This window comes from Meles meles, chromosome X (assembly GCF_922984935.1).
Source record: "Meles meles chromosome X, mMelMel3.1 paternal haplotype, whole genome shotgun sequence".
NCBI classification, from domain to species: domain Eukaryota; kingdom Metazoa; phylum Chordata; class Mammalia; order Carnivora; family Mustelidae; genus Meles; species Meles meles.
The window spans coordinates 42692287-42709445 of record NC_060087.1 but is presented as its reverse complement, the minus strand read 5'-3'; positions in this window follow the sequence as shown (position 1 = coordinate 42709445).

The following is a 17159-nucleotide window of genomic DNA, read 5'->3' as shown; positions in this document are numbered from 1 at the left end:
ATAAACCTGTGTGTTAGTCACCTTGTTTTCAGCACCTGGGTCAGATCCACCGGTTATGGGCTCAGACTCTGGCCACATATTTGAACTAGAAGTTGGCGCATAGGGTTAGGCGACACCTGTGAGCGACAAGCAGTATGTTGTTTTCAGGCAGACTTCGTCAGCAGTAAGGTATTTGGGGGTCCATCGGGTGCTGTGGAGATGATGCTGGAGAAGGTAGGAAGTTCTTGGGTAAGGAGAGGACACAGTCAAAGGGTCGAGGTGAAAGTCAGAGGTCATCTGTGTGCAGCAGTCGGGGCAGAGAGAAGCGAATCAGTCAAATGGTCTTACTGGGTTTGTTCTGTGGCGTTTTCAGTGGAGCTCGTGGGCAGCAGACGATGAGGATGCCTCTCTCTGTCTCCAGCCGGCGGGAGAGGTTTGCTCAGCTTCCCCTGGATGGAGGAGTGGAGGCAGGCTGAGAGGATGGGCCCAGAACCAGCCGTCTGGGGCTGGTGCCTGTCAGGCTGAAGGGAAAGGGGACCAGATTTTCTGTAAGGGAGAAAAGAAAGCGGCCGTGGCTTTGCTGTGGGAGGTGATGCGAGGGCTCCCGTGTCTGTGAAAACTAGTAATGAGGGGCGCCTGGATGGCTCAGTTGGTTTAATGTCTGACTCTTTTTTTAAAAAGGTTTTATTTATTTATTTATTCGAGAGAGAGAGAAAGAGAGGAGAAAAGTCAGCAGGAGAAGCAGACTCCCTGCCAAGCAGGGAGCCTTATGTGGGACTCGATCCTGGGACTTCAGGATCCTGACCTGAGCTGAAGGTGGTCCCTTAACCAGTTGAGCCACCCAGGCACCCCAGGTGTCTGACTCTTGATGTTGGTTCAGGTCTTGATCTCAGGGCTGTGAGTTCGAGCCCCACACTGGGCTCCATGCTCAGTGGAGAGTCTGCTTGTCCCTTTCTTTCTCCCCCTGCTTGGGCACGCTCTCTCCCTCTCAAATACGTAAAAAAAATCTTTAAAAAAATTGGTAATTGAGTTGTGTCCGGGTGTGGATATATACGCTAGCAGAGGTCATAGCATCTCTATTAATGGTTTCTTCACTTGTGAATTTTAATATGGCGCAGTTATGTCACGGGGGCACGAATTTGCTGTCATCAGGGTCGTGAGCAGTACTTGTGAACCAGAGGGACCACTGTCCTCCACGTTCTTTAAGGAGCCTTTGTTTTAAAATAGCATTATGTCGAACACCTGGGTGGCTCAGTCGTTAAGCATCAGCCTTGACCTCGGGCCATGATCCTGGGGTCCCGGGATCGAGCCCCACATTGGGCTCCCTGCTCCGCGGGAAACCTGTTTTCCCTCTCCCACTCCCCCTGCTTATGTTCCCTCTCTCTCTGTGTCTCTGTCTGTCAAGAAAATAAATAAAAATTAAAAAAACAATAAAAAATTATGTCTTCTTATGACACTTGCTGCTGTGGGACCACAGGGTAGGTAAAAAACCCGAGCAATGTTACTTTATAATGCTTGTTACTGCATTTTCTCTGCAGTGAAGTGGGAGCCTTGATCTGATTATATATCAGCACAGTTGGTGCCCTGCGTAGGGAAGCAGATAGAAGGCCCATGTCAATATCCACCATTGTTCAGTCATATACTGACTCCCCTGCAGGGAGGGGCCTAATGAAATAGATTTGCTATTTCATTTCTCTTTTCTTTTTTTTATTGTGTTATGTTAGTCACCATACAGTCCGTCAGTTTTTACAGTTTTTGATGTCGTGTTTCCTGAGTCATTGTTTGCATATAACAGCCAGTGCTCCATGCAATCCGTGCCCTCCTTAATACCCGTCACCCGGCTCACCCACCCCCCTCTCTTTTCCCCTCTGAAACCCTCAGTTTGTTTCTTGGAGCCCACAATCTCTTGTGGTTCATCTCCCAGATTTGCTATTTCAGAGGTAGCCCTCTTTCTTTGTAAATCTTTCTCCCATGAAGTAGGCCCAGTGTCTAGATTTCTGACATCTCGTGCAGTCCCTAATGGCTTTGTTTAAAATCTCTCTGTTGCATAGATTCCTCTATTAACAATCCATTTTGAAAAAAAAAAGCCATGCATTTTTACAACCACACGCAGCCCAAATGCTCTCACCTCTCATGTGGCCACTGATAAAAGGGGTAGGGTGTTTCCTCCCAAAGGTCTGGAGACTCCCTCTCTTTCTAGAGCCCTATCTCCTTTGGTGGTCTGGTCAATTTGTTAGATTCAGCATCGTAGCATGCCTCCTTTGTCCCTTGTTTGGCATGAACAGAGATATGGTGTACCCAGATGCGATAGTGGGAGCCAATGTGATGATTTCCTCCCATCTCTGTATCCCAAATGTCTCAGCTTGTATTTTTTAAAAAGATTTTATTTATTTATTTCACAGAGAGAGAGAGATCACAAGTAGGAAGAGACGCAGGCAGAGAGAGAAGGGGAAGCAGGCTCCCTGCGGAGCAGAGTCAGCTTGAATTTTTTTTTTTTTTTTTAGTCCTGATCTTGCCGAAGTCCTGACTGAGTATTTAGGTCATTAGCCACTGACCGGGAGTCAGTAAAAATGTAAACCTTTGGAGCATGTTTGTCAAAGTCATACTCTTTTACTAGGATATTACATCTAGTTTGGCCTCCTGGGCATATCATATGCCCCCCATGTGGACTTTGGAGTGTTTGAATGGGAGTGAGAGGCCGTAGTTATCCATTGCTGGTCCCTTATATCCCATGCTTTACGCCATTGGTGAAGGAAAACCACTGCTTTTCTTGTTTTGAGAGTGCTGACCATCCTCCCTATTGTCCCCGTTGAGCAGAAACACTTCTGGGCTTTGGGCAAGTTAGCCTCAGAGGCGGGGTACATATGTAGCTATCTCCTCATGGAGTTTCTAATATTCTAGTAGGGCTAGGTTTAGCTTTACCCTTAGATATAATTTCCATTTTAATAAGCAGGGCTCTGTTGCTGATCTGATTTTTATGGGGAGCTTTTTCCTTTATGCAGCACATATTAGAAATCTCTGTCTGAGGGTAACTGGCTCTGCCCCAGAAAGGGCCTCAGTTTCCATAAATGCCTTGTATGCGGCCACGAGTTGCCTCTCCAGTAGCAAATACATTTGGGCTGAGATGGGAGCCGCTTACAGCAAAAACCTGTGAGCAGAAGTTTGCCTATCCATTTAGCCCAGAGGCCCCAGCAAATTCTGTGGTGACAGAAACGTCTTTTTTAGGTAGGCTTCATGCCCAGTGCAGAGCTCAACACAGGGCTTGAACTCATGACCCTGAGATCAAAACCTGAGCTGAAACCAAGGGTTGGATGCCCAACCGGTTGGCTGAGCTCCCCAGGCACCCCAGTGGCAGAAACTCCTAATTGTATGTCCTGTCCTTGGGGCAATACTGGGAGAACTGAAGTGAAAACCCCCTTTTAATTTATGTAGTGCTTGTTGTTACAGAATACAGAAGAGTTATGGGCTACTACCCAGGAGACAGGGCCTAGCAAATAGCTAAGGTGAAGAATGTGTTGAAACTAAAATCCAAATTTTTCTAGCAAATGTGGAGCCTCCATTCTGATGTGGGCGTTGGGAACACTAGAGCTTATTTTTTTAAAGATTTTTATTTATTTATTTGCAGATAGAGATCACGGGTAAGCAGAGAAGCAGGCGGGGGTGGGGAAGCAGGCTCCCCACTGAGCAGAGAGCCACATATGGGGCTCAATCCCAGGACCCTGGGATCATGACCCGAGCTGAAGGCAGAGGATTAACCCACTGAGTCACCCAGGTACCCCAGAGCTTATTTTTTTTAATCAGACTGGGAATGGTTGCCCTTCTCAGTTCCAAATGTAACCTCTGAATTTAATAGACTAGGAGGACCCTTGTATCTTATGGGAGGGCAGGAGCCCATCTTTGCTCAGTGAGGTATTCATTCAGGGCTGTGACAACTCATGAGACAGAGTCTTGGCTAGGTCCAGTGAAAGGCGAGGTTTGGGGACAGGGGGCAGGCCTCTAGGTCCTGTCTGCAAAATCCACTTACAATGGCAAGACTATTGAAGTCCCGCACAGGCCACCAGGAAAAGGTTTATTGTTGATTCTCAACAGTAAAGACAGACTGTAGTCAACTCTCCTGTGAGATTTTCACTGAATGGAACATCTTAGCCAAGACTGTAACCCCAAACCATTTACCCATGTTATTTCTTTTTTAAATTTAAATTCCATGAACCAACATACACATTAGTTTCAGATGTAGTATTCAATAATTACTCAGTTGGAATAACACCCAGTGCTCATCCCCTTATGTGCCCCCCTTAATGCCCATCACCCAGTGACTCCAATTAGCCATACCCATGTTACTTTGAATGTTGTTCATTGAGGTGGTGATATCTGGTAGAGGAGTGTTAGTGAAGGGAAAAGACTTGTTTAATCCTCTCTAATCTATAATTAGCCTCCACTCCCTAGTAGGGTCTGTAAGCACAGGCCATCACGGGGAACTGAGAGGTGAGGTTGGTAGGCACCCCTTCTTTAACTACATCCGCCATGAAAGGATGATCTGATCCTTCAGTGCCTTGCTGTAGCCATCCCTGTGGTGTATTTACTGCGCACACCAATGGGGAAACTCATTCCCACTGGTTGGTATCCATCAATAGTGTAAAAGTTTAGATTGGTTCCATGAGTTTAACCGTGGACCGAGATGGTCCATTCCAATAATGGGAACTGGGAGAGTCTCCAAGGGACCAACCAGGAAAGAAACATCTTTTAGCAAATCTGGGCCGACTTTATTTTTTTATCTCTTTCACCCTCCCTGGGAGGGGGCACTCTTAATAGTTAAGTTGGTAATTTTGCCTTTAATTAATTCTCCTCCCAATCTAGTCCTCTCCTGTGGAGGATCCATTTGAAGCATATGTGCTCCCTGGCATTAGGGAGGTTTGAGCACCCATGTCCAACAGAGCCAGCCAGTGTTTACTCTTCAGCGCCCCAAATCATATGTTACAAGGGTGATTTTCTTGTAGAAGGGTCCTCACTTCTGTGGCTGCTGAATCCCTACATGGGGGCTGTCCTGGGTGCTGATGGAGATCGCAGGTAGGGATTGAAAGTGAGGCTGCCTCTGAAGGGGAAGCCTGCTGTAGCTTGTAATCTAACCCTAGCATTGTAATTCCTCCCCTTATTTATTAGAGAACATCCAATCTGGGACCCTCTTGTCTCTCAGGGTTCAATATCATTTCTGATGGTTAAGTTTATGTGTGACCTTGACTGGGCCATGTTGTGCTATGGTATTTGGTCAATCGTTATTCTGAGTGTTGTCTGTGAGGCTGTTTCTGGAGGAGATTCCATTTCAGTCAGTGGACTAAGGAAAGCAGATTGCCGGCCCCAGCGTGGGCAACTAGCAAGCCATCAGTTAAAGACTTGAATAGAATAAAAATGCTGACCCTCCCGTGAGTAGGAGGGTGTGACTTCCTGTCCAACTGCCTTGAGCAGGGACTTGGGGGTTTTTGTTTGTTTGTTTGTTTTGTTTTGTTTTCTGCTTTTGGACTCAAACTGAACCACTGGTTTTCCTAGGCCTTGAGCCAGCAAATGTTTGGACTGGAACTATGCCGTTGGCTCTCCCGGGGCTCCAGCCTGAGGACTGTAGATTTTAAGGCTTCTCAGTGTCTCTACCCACGTGAGTTCAATTCCTCCTAATAAACCTCTTTCTATATGTGTACATCCTATTAGTTCTGTTTCTCTGGAGAAACCTGACTAATGTATAACCTATCTTGTTTTCTTAAGGTTCACGCTTAAGCAGAGGCCTGGCTGTAGGTGGTTTGTTTGGTTGTGGGGGGCAGGGGTGGGAGGGAAAGGGGAGGGGGGCAGCTTCCCTGTTGATCCTGATTTTGATTTGGGTCAGATGGCCCAAACACTTGGCTCTGAGTTTGTTTTTCATGAATCCCTATTTAATTCAGGGCAGCTATGGTTTCTTGTATTGTTTTAACATTAGCCATCATTGTCAGGAAAGATGACTTATATTTGCCAGGAGCCTCCCCCCCTCCCCCGGAGAAACAACTGTGTGGACTCAGGATTCAATTCCGCCTCCTCTAACTTGCCAAGTCATGAAGCACACCATCTGTTACCTGATAAGCCCACTCCAGCACTCCCAGCTGATGGAGGAGATCTTTGGGCTCAGCTAGCATTTTCTGTTGACAGTCTGCTCAGGTGGATATAAAGCCTAATGTAGGGTGGGTGGTCCTTGAAGCCGTAAAAATCCACATCAACAAGATATGTGTGGACTGGGGTCTGCAGCCTCCTCTGGGTGTCATTCCCACCTTCCTGACCCATCGCTCAAGGTCCTGAAGTAGGCACTCCGTCCTCCCATCCTGTACTATAGCGGCCAACTGGTTGTGTTTCAACCCCTATTAGGTGGAACTCTGAACGAGCACGTCGGGTTGGGGATAGGGGTTGGTGTGGGGGGTTGGGGTGTGGGTAGGGAGAGAGAGAGAGAGAAGGAAGAGGAGGAGGAGGAGGAGGAGGAGGAAGAGTCCCTCCTTCAAATGAAAACCAGCCCCTCCTTCTTAACCCTCCCCTCTTGTCTTTTGGGTCTATATTACCTTGCAGGTGGTCTTGGGGAGAGGGTAGCTTCCCTTTTCCACAACCATGGTGGCATTGTGCTGCTTGTTCCTCTAAAAGGCACCAGTTCTCTTCCCCACGCCACCCCCCTCCCCCAGCCTCCTCTCCATCTTGTCTCCCGGTCCTGGTGAGGACCCATCAAGGGGAAGGCCTAGTGTGTCTCTCCTGGCGTGGAGCCTGTGTTCAGCCCCCTCTGGGGCTGGGACTAGAATGGCGTCTGCAACAGCCGATCTGGGCGCCAAGTTACAGAGTCAGGCCAGCTGTGTGCAAAGGTGCCTCCCCCAGGCGCACCCAGGTGACCAACCTTGGCCTGATGTCTCTGCCTCATAAGCTTGTTTAGCTGCCTTAGTGGTCCCGAGACAAAGATGACCTCTCCTCTCAGAGGACGGCTGAGGGACTGGCCTGTGACAGGGAGTTCTTCCCACCATAGATAGGATGGGGTAAGGGTAGCTCACCCTCAGTGCGGGGGCTGGCGGGGGGGGGGGGGAGGCACGTCCTCCTGCCCCTTCTCTGTTCAGGACCAGGGGTCTGACATTCGTCATCGCCATTTAATGGGGAGCCTAGGAAGGCGACCTCAGTGTCTCTGACCTCAAGAGTCAGTTTCAGTGGCTTGGATTCATTCAAAGACTGGTGTAACTGCCCTGCTGAGGTCAAGAGGCACGGGGAGACCATGATAAATGCGTAATATAGCCCAGAGCGATGCCATACCCAAATGAGGCAGTGGCATTCCAAATTCTGAATCCCAGCCATTTGAGGCCGTCTCAGATTTTTGCCAATTGGTCGTCCCCCCGACTGGGTCCCCCCACCCGCCCATCCATTTCCTAATCATCTCCAGAAATCCGCTCTTGCTCTTTGCCACTGTGTGCAGGAGTTGGAGGTATGTGGGGTACTGAGCAAGGAAAAATATATGACCACAAGGCGGCAGTAGCACACACAAGCTTTATCGGGCGACATTAGGGTTGGCCCGCAGGGTGAGTGCTTGGCGAGGAGAGTCTATACAGGGGTGCCTGGGTGGCTCAGACCGTTAAGCACCTGCCTTCTGGGGTCCTGGGTTGGAGCTCCACCTCGGGCTCCCGGCCCAGCGGGGTGTCCATTTCTTCTTCTCCCTCTGCCCCGCCCCCTGCTCCTGCTCTCTCTGTCTCAAATGAATAAATAAGATCTTTAAAAAAAAAATCTAGCATTCTGAATATTTGCAGCTACCACCAAGTATGCAAAGCCCAGTAGAGTATCTATTCCAGTCAAGACCCTTTTCTATTTCTTAGAAAAGAAATAATAATTATGTGGTATGATAGAGGTGTTAGCTAGTGAATGCTATGGTGGTAACCATATTGGAATATGGAAATGTACCAAATCAACACCATTGCACACTTGAAACTTAAGTAATGTTACATGTCAATTATAGCTCAGTGAAAAACCAAAGGGGGCATGTGGGTGGCTCAGCCGGTTAAGCATCTGCCTTCGGCTCAGGTCGTGATCTCAGAGTCCTGGGATCGAGCCCCACATGGGGCGGGGGGCTCCCTGCTCAGTGGAGAGTCCGCTCCTCCCTCTACCCTTCACCCAGCTCATGCTCTCTCTCTCAAATAAATAAATAAATAAAATCTTTAAAAAAAACCACCCCCCAAACCCAAAGACTTGTTTTCAGCTTCCCGAAATTACCAGCAGTGGTCTGACATAAGTGACTTGCCAGTTTTTGTGTGGGGCCTTCTCCAAAGGAGCCTGCCCATAGTCATCCAGAGGTCTCTTTCTTGTCATTCGACAGGACAGAGATCAAGATTTTATTTATTTATTTGTTAGAGAGAGAGAGAGAGATCACTAGCAGGGGAAGCAGGCTCCCTGCTGAGCAAGGAGCCGACTTCGGGGCTCCATCCCAAAACCCCTGTGATCATGACCTGAGCAAAGGCAGACACTTACCGACTGGGCCACCCAGGTGTCCCTCAACAGGACAGTTCTTTTTTTTCTTTTTAAAGATTTTATTTATTTATTTGTCAGAGAGAGAGAGAGCGAGAGAGCGAGAGTGCGCACAACCTTGGGGAGCAGCAGGCACAGGGAGAAGCAGACTCCCCACTGAGCAAGGAGCCCGATGCAGGGCTCTATTGCAGGACCCCCGGGATCATGACTGGAGCCAAAGGGAGACAGCTGATCGACTGACTCACTCAGGCGTCCCTCGACAGGACAGCTCTTGTTGACATTTTGTGTCTCAGTGGGTGCTGGAGGAAAATGTCTACATTGCTGCATCTCTCCCACGTCTACTCATTTCACAGACCGGCAGAGCTGCCTCAAGCCAGCACACTGGGATATCCACTTGCTGGTTCCTTTGCATCCTGGAAACGGGCTCTTCTGATGGGCATTGACATGCTCTACTTATTGTGCCATTTAAATTCCCCAGTGATTTTCATAGGACAGGTGACCCCCATGGGGACCCCTTTAACAGTCCAGTTTTCTATTCCCCATCTGCCTGACCATATGGCCAGTGCAGCGACTACTACCCATTAGTCAGTGAAAACTCAGGCATAGTGGTTCTTATCCTTGCTCTATTTTTCCATCAGTGCAAGGACAACAGCATGCAATTCAGCCCACCGAGCTGATTTGTTCTCACCTTCTTTAACCAGAGTTTTTACAGCAGTCAGCTGCTGTGTGGTGGCCTTCCAAACAGGATGTCGTCTGTCCACGTTGGAGCTACCATCTGTGGACTCAGCTGCTTTTTGTTGTTCTATGTATGCCTGTTCACAGAACACCACTCCGTGTAGCAATAGGATTTGGCAGCTCCTCGGGTGATTCCAAAGCCAGCCCTCAGGAAAGGGGTCTACCCATTTGGGAATAAGATTTCTAGCATTCTTCTGGCAGCATGTTCCTATGTAAACCATTTCCATTTAATTACGTAACACTTCCGGCTATTGCCTTTCTTCTTGGAGTATTTCTCTGACATTACCTAAGACATGAGGGGTATCTCATATTTCAAGGTTACTGTATGATCTTCAGTCCTGGGGACGGTTTCAAGGACCGCCTAATAGCAAGGTAATAATTGTTTCTCAACCAGTGTCTATTGTATTTGCTGTCTGGAAATTTTCTGGTCCATGCTCTTAGCGATCGTCACTGGGTGGCGCTCGTGGACTTTTGCCATAGGTTCCCGTCTATTGCCCACCGGGTCTTCTATGCTGTTTCTTTCTTATTTTTGAAGATTTAATTTATTTATTTGACAGAATGAGATAGAGAGAGAGAGAGAGCACAAGCAGGGGCAAGAGGGAGAGGGAGAAGCAGGCTCCCCAGGGAGCAGGGAGCCCAATACAGGGCTCTATCCCAGGATCTTGGGATCATGACCTGAGCTGAAACCAGATGCTTAAGCGACTGAGCCACCCAGGCACCCCTTCTATACTGTTTCAAATTAGGAAACTGTGTGGGGTCTGACAATTCTGTTCCCATTTAGCATGTTCAATTAATACTGGCCGAAGGGTAAACTTCCATGCCTTCTGTTCTCCAATACTAGGTTGGAGAGGAGATCTGCAGTCAGACTCATCCCAATAATACATTCAGATAAGGGAGATGCAAACACTTCACATAAAGTCCATTCACACATTTCGATTTTCATCCAACCTTTCATCTTAATCTCATCAACTATTACATCCCAATATTCTCTGAATCTAACTGTATTCTCTGTTAAGACCTCACCAACAGGTTTTGGAAAACTGCACTGGGATTTCATGTCAAGGCAGAGAGAGAGGTAGGGCCTGGGGCACAAGCCTTTATTAGAGTCCGTGGGTACACTGCTTTGGGGTTTCTGGGATAAGGCCAGATTGGCCAATTCAAGCCATAAAGAGTGAGGTTTTGGTAAGCTCCACAGGGTCTTAGACAAGGGGCACACAAGGGGAAGATCCTGGGATGGGGGAAGACCTGTTTATCACAAAGGCCACTGAGGCTTTTGTCCTTGTGATTCCCTGGGCTGTTGTCCACCACATGCTCTTGTAAGAAGTGACCAAGTGTCAGTGTAAGGCCTCTGTAGGCTGCTTGTCCCCAAAGAGTAGAAGCCAATGCAGCAATACCATGAAGAAGCTTAGCTAAATTCTTGACTCTCCTTTGTGCTGTACCCCCTGGTTTCAGTAGTTTCTTGCTGTCCCCCTGCCACCTGGGCTACCTTCTTGGTAGTCAGAAGTTGTAGAGGTACTATTTGCTATCCCAGCATGCTCCCCCCCACCCATTTGGTAGTGGCTCCGAGGCTAATAGCTGTAGTTCAGAACAGCCAAAATCTAAGGTTGGCACAATGTCAGGAACCACCTCAACACTCTCCTTTATTTTCATTTTAGTTACTACAGAAAACAATAACCAAGGGATTGTATCTTCAGCTTGTTTCTTGTTCTTTTGGTTTTCCTTGTATATCCAGTGTGATGGTTAACCAATGTGTCAATGTAACCGGATCATTGGGTGCCCAGATACTTGGCTAAACATTATTTCTCGTTGCATCTGTGAGGGTGTTTCCAAGGGAGATTAGAATTTAAATAGATTGAGTAAAGCAGATTGCCCTTCCCAGTGTGGGTGGGCATCACCCAATCCATCAAGGGCCCGATGGAACAAAAAGGCAGACGAAGGGCTTTGCCTGACCTTTTGAGCTGAGACATTGGCTCTCTCCTGGCCTTGGACTGGGACTTACACCATTGACACTCCTGGTTTTCAGGCCCTTAGACTTGGATGGGAACTTATACAACCACCTTTCCTGGATCTCTAGCTTATAGACAATATCTTGTGGGACTTCTCAGCCTCCATAATTGCATGAACCAATTCTATATAAGAAATCTCATTATATTATGTAGGTTGTATCTTTTTATACAAGTTCTACTCCTGTTTGGAAATATATAAAATAATATAGAACAGAACAAGTAATAAATAAAAATTTAAAAATATATCATTGGTTCTGTTTCTCTGGAGGACCCTGAGTAATATATCCAGAGACCCAATTGCTCAGGAATTAGGTCTGTCATTTCTGAATTCCATTGGTAACTTTCACCTCTAGTAACTGATCACAGCATAGCTGCTATTTATACCATGGGTGATTTGGTATCTATTCAGGTGTAAAAGGTTCATTAGCTCCCGCTGCCTCATCTTTCCTTTTCTCCAAAAATACCTTTGCCATGTTTTGGTGAACCAGGGTCATTCTAGTGAATGTCACTCCTGATGCCAAATGTAGAGTCTCCAGGATCACTCGTAGGTTTCATGACTCACTGGAAAGACTCAGAGAACTCAAAGAAGTGATCGTATACATGGTTGTGGTTTACTACAGCAGAAGAACACAGATTAAAATCAGCAAGTGAAAAAGGTGCCTAGGGCAGAGGGCAGGAGAAACCAGGTGCTTAGCTTCTAACTTCTTCTCCCAATGGAGTTACAAGGACAGCACTTAATTTTCCCAACAATAATATGTGACAATATGTATTAAGTATTGCCAATCAGGGAAGCTCACTGGAGCCTAGAGTCCAGGGTTTTTACTGGAGGCCAGTCTCAGGCATGGGTCACCTGTGTGCTTTAGCTCTTTAGTCTCTAAGCCCTCTAGAGACCAAACAAATACAGTGTGATCTAAAGACCTGGACATTAAAAAAATGTACATTCTCCATAAATTAGATTGTTAGCATAAACTAACTGGTGTGGCCCAAGGTCTTAGGCATACAAAGACACTCTTACCAGGCAAGATATTCCAAGGATTCAGAGGTTATCTCCCAGGAGCTGCTTAAGTGCCAATCCTGAAGACATTTGGAAGGTGTCAGATTTGGGAAGCCCAGGTCTTATGAATTAAGTCTCTACTGCACAGTGTAAACAAACATCTCAATAGGGACCGTATCACTTTCTACTCCTGTTTAGAAAGGACCTAAGGGAAAGAACAGAGTGTTCAGAGACCAGAGTGGCAGGTATTTTTATATTGGAAGGTGTAAAAATGTTAGCTCTTCATATGGACCACTTGTTGCCCTGCTGAAAGCAAATAACTCTGTCGACCAGAAGTTCTATACCCAATCTATACCAGTAGTCAAAAAAAAAAATCAGGTGAAATAAAGCCCTCTACATACAAAGCTATGAGAATTGATCAGCCGTAGACTTGTATTGCTAGAAATACTAAAGTGAATTGCTGAATCTGGTCCCAAATGGAATCAAGAATTAGAGAAAGGAATGAAGAAGTGTAGAAAGCTTGAACATAAAAGGATGGAAAAAGATATGCCATGAAAACACTGATAGAAAGCTGTTGGAGCTACACTAATACCAAAGTAGGCAGTCAAGTAGAAGATATATTGGTAGAGATAGAGAGGGAAATTTCATAATAATAAGAGGGTCAGTTCAAGGGAAAACATAATAATCCTAACTTTTTAATCTACCTGTGTTATTCATTTTTTGGGGAACAACACCATTTATCACTTTCCAATTTCTACAGGGCAGAATTCCAAGCAACATGCAGCTCAGCTGGGTTCTCTTCTTTGCGTCTCTTAAGGTTGAAATTATGGTGCTGTCTAGGCTGTGTTCCTTTCTGGAGGCCTTGGAACAGAATCTACTTTCGAAGTCAGTTTGTTGGCTGAATTCAGTTCTTTTTCTCATGGCCCCCTCCATCCTTAAGCTGACAACAGCCAGGTCAACTTCGTTATGTGCTCTAAATCTCTGACTTTCCCGGCTGCCTTACTTTTCCACTGCCCAACATCTGCTTTTAAATAAAGTTTTCGTTTAAATTCCCCTTAGTTAACATACAGTGTTGTATTAGTTTCAGGTGTATAATACAGTGATCCAACACTTCCATCCAATCCCCGGTGCTCGTCACAAGTGCAGGCCTTCATCCCTATCACCTATTTCACACATCCCCCCACCTGCCCTCTAGCAACCATCAGTGTGTTCTCTATAGTTAAGAGTTTGCTTCTTGGTTTGCTCTCTCTTTTTTCCATTTGCTCATTTGTTTCTTAAATTCCACATAAGAGTAAAATCATGTTGTATTTGTCTTTCTGTGACTGACTTCTTTCAGTTAGCATTATACTCTCTAGCCACATCCATGTTGTTGCCAATGGCAAGATTTCTTCCCTTTTTTGGCTGAGTAATATTCTAGCATGCGTGCGTGTGTGTGTGTGTGTGTGTGTGCGTGCATGCACGCGTGCATGTGCGCACATACCACTTCTTTATCTGTTCATCAATTGATGGACACTTGGGCTGCTTCCATAATTTGGCCATTGTATGCAATGCTGATCTAAACATTGGGGGTATCCCTTTGAATTCGAGTTCTTGTAATCTTTGGGTAAATACATAATAGTGTGATTGCTGGATCATAGGGTAGTTCTATTTTTAACTTTTGGAGGAACCTCCATACTGTTTTCCATGGTGGCTACACCAGTTTACATTCCCACCAACAGTGCAAGAGTGTTCCCTCTTCTTCACATCCTTGCTAATATCTGTTGTTTCTTGTATTGATGAGTTTAGCCATTCTGGCAGGTGTGAGTTGACAACTCATTGTAGTTTTTTTTTTTTAAAGAATTTATTTATTTATTTGACAGAGAGAGAGATCACAAGTAGGCAGAGAGGCAGGCAGAGAGAGAGGGGGAAGCAGGCTCCCTACTGAGCAGAGAGCCTGACGCGGGGCTGGATTCCAGGACCCTGAGATCATGACCTGAGCCAAAGGCAGAGGCTTTAACCCACTGAGCCACCCAGGTACCCCTTTCTGTCTATTTTTTAATTGGATTATTAATTTGTCGGGTGTTGAGTCTTACATGTTCTTTATATATTTTGGATACTAACCTTTTATCAGACATGTTATTTGCAAATATCTTCTCCCATTCTGTAGGTTGTCTTTTAGTTTTGTTGATGGTTTTCTTTTTTTTAAAATTTTTATTTATTTCTTATTTGTTTATAAACATATAATGTATTTTTATCCCCAGGGGTACAGGTCTGTGAATCGCCAGGTTTACACACTTCACAGCATTCACCATAGCACATACCCTGTTGATGGTTTTCTTTGTTGTGCAGAAGCTTTTTATATTGATATAGTCTCAGTAGTTTGTTTTTTGTTTCCCTTGCCTCAGGAAACAAGCTAGAAAGAAGTTACTATGGCTGATGTCAAAGAAGTTACTGCCTATGTTATCTTCTAGGATTTTTGTGGTTTCAGGTCTCACATTTAAGTCTTTAACCCATGTTGAATTTATTTTTGTGTATGGTGTAAGTAAGTGGTGCAGTTTCATTCTTTTGCTTGCTGCTCTCCACTTTTCCCAGCATCATTTGTTGCAGAGACATTTTTCCCCCATTGGACATTCTTTTCCTGCTTTGTCAAAGATTAATATACCATATAGCTGTAGATTCATTTCTGGGTTTTCTATTCTGTTCCATGGATCTTTGTGTCTTTATTTGTGCCAGTACCATACTGTTTTGATCACCACAGCTTTGAATTATAACTTGCAGTCTGGAATTGTGATGCCTCCAGCTTTGCTTTTCTTTTCCAGGGTTGCTTTGGCTATTTGGAGTCTTTTGTGGTTCCATACAAATTTTAGGATTGTTTATTCTAGCTCTGTGAAAGATGATCTTGGTATTTGGTATATTGGTAGGGATTGCATTAAACATGTGGACTGAGCTTTGAGTAGTATAGACATTTTAACAATATTTGTTTTTCTAATCCGTGAGCACAGAATGTCTTTCCATGTCTTTGTGTCGTCTCTAGTTTCCTTTTTGAAAAAAGATTTATTTATTTATTTGAGAGATAGAGAGAAAGAACAAGCAAGTCAGGAGAGGGGCAGAGGGAGAGGCAGTGGCAGAGAATCTCAAACAGACTCCCCGCTGAGGGCAGAGCCTGACACGGGGCTTGAACTCACTACCTTGAGATCATGACCTGAGCTGAAAGTAAGACTCAGATGCTCAACTGACAGAGCCACCCAGGTGCCCCATCTTCAATTTCTTTTATCAGTGTTTTATAGTTTTCAGAGTACAGGTCTTTCACCTCTTTGGCTAGATTTATGCCTAGGTGTCCTATTGTTTTTGGTTCAGTTTTAAGTAGGACTGATTCCTTAATTTTCTCTTTCTGTTGCTTCATTATTGGTCTATCAAAATATAACAGATTTCTGTATACTGATTTTGTATCCTATGACTTTACTGAATTTGTGTATCAGTTCTAGCAATTTTTTGGTGGAGTCTTTTGGGTTCTCTATATATAATATCCAAGTCATCTGTAAATAGTAAAAATTTTACTTCTTCCTTGCCAATTTGGATGACTTTTCTTTTTGTTGTCTGATTGCAATGACTAGGACTTCCAGTTACTCAGGTAAATAAAAGTGGTGAGAGTGGATATCCCTGCCTTGCTCCTGACTGTAGAGGAGAAGCTCTCAGTTTTTCCTCATTGAGCATGATGTTAGCTGTGGGTTTTTCATATATGGCCTTTATTACTTCGAGGTATATTCCCTCTAAACCTACTTTGTTGAGGGTTTCTATCATGAATTGACGTTGTACATTGTCAAAAGGTTTTTCTGCATCTATTGAAATGATCATATGGTTCTTATCTTTTATTAATGTGATGTATCACATTGATTGATACATGAATTTTGAACCACTCTTGCAATTCAGGGATAAATCCCACTTGATCTGGATGAATGATTTTTTTAATGTATTGCTGGATTTGGTTTGCTATACTTTATTGAGAATTTTTGCAATTATGTTCATCAGGGACATTGGTCTATTCTCTTTTTTAGTGGGGTCTTTATCTGGTTTTGGTATCAGGGTAATATAGAATGAAATGTGGAAGTTTTCCTTCCTTTTCTATTTTTTGGAATAGTTTGAGAAGAATAGATATTAATCCTTTTTAAAATATTTGGTAGAATTTGCCTGTGAAGCCATCTGGTCCTGGATTTTATTTGTTGGTCGTTTTTGATTACTCATTCAATTTCTTTGCTGGTTATTGCTCTGCTCAAATTTTCTATTTTCTCCCGTTTCAGTTTTGATAACTGGTTGCAAGAACTCATGAAATTCAGCCCCTCTTGTTTCCCGAGCCAGTGGCTTTGGGGAACCTCCTTTTGTGTTCTTCTCTCTCTTGGCTTTCTCTGTGACCATTGTTCCTTTCCCGCTGCAGCACTCATGATCCCTGTGTCCCCAAAACACATTCTTCAAGGTGGCCTCTTCTCTTCCTTTAGTTGTGGAGTTCATTCTGTCAGTCTTCAGGTCGACTTCTGAGGTATTTAGGATGATTTGGTAGTCGTCTAGTTTGGTATGTGGGAAGAGGCAAGCCTAGGGTCCTCTTACTCTGCTGCCATCTTCCTGCCTCCACCCCCCAGCATCTGCTTTTAAGGGCTCATGTAATGACACCAGGCCCATTTGGGTAATCCAGGATAATCTCTCTACATTTAGATAAACTGATTAATAATCTTAATTATATCTGTAAAATCCATTTTTTCACGTGACAAAACATATTCATGTATATGGCAACTCATCACTCAGTTGCTGGGAATTAGGGCAGGGTATCTTTGGGTGTCCATTATTCTGCCTATTATACCACCTAATCACATAGGCTCAAAATATATAAAGTTAAAGTTGGTAGAATTAAAAGGAGAAATAGACAAATCCCCAACAAAGTTAGGGACTTTAACCCACCTCTCTCAGTGATGGCAGAA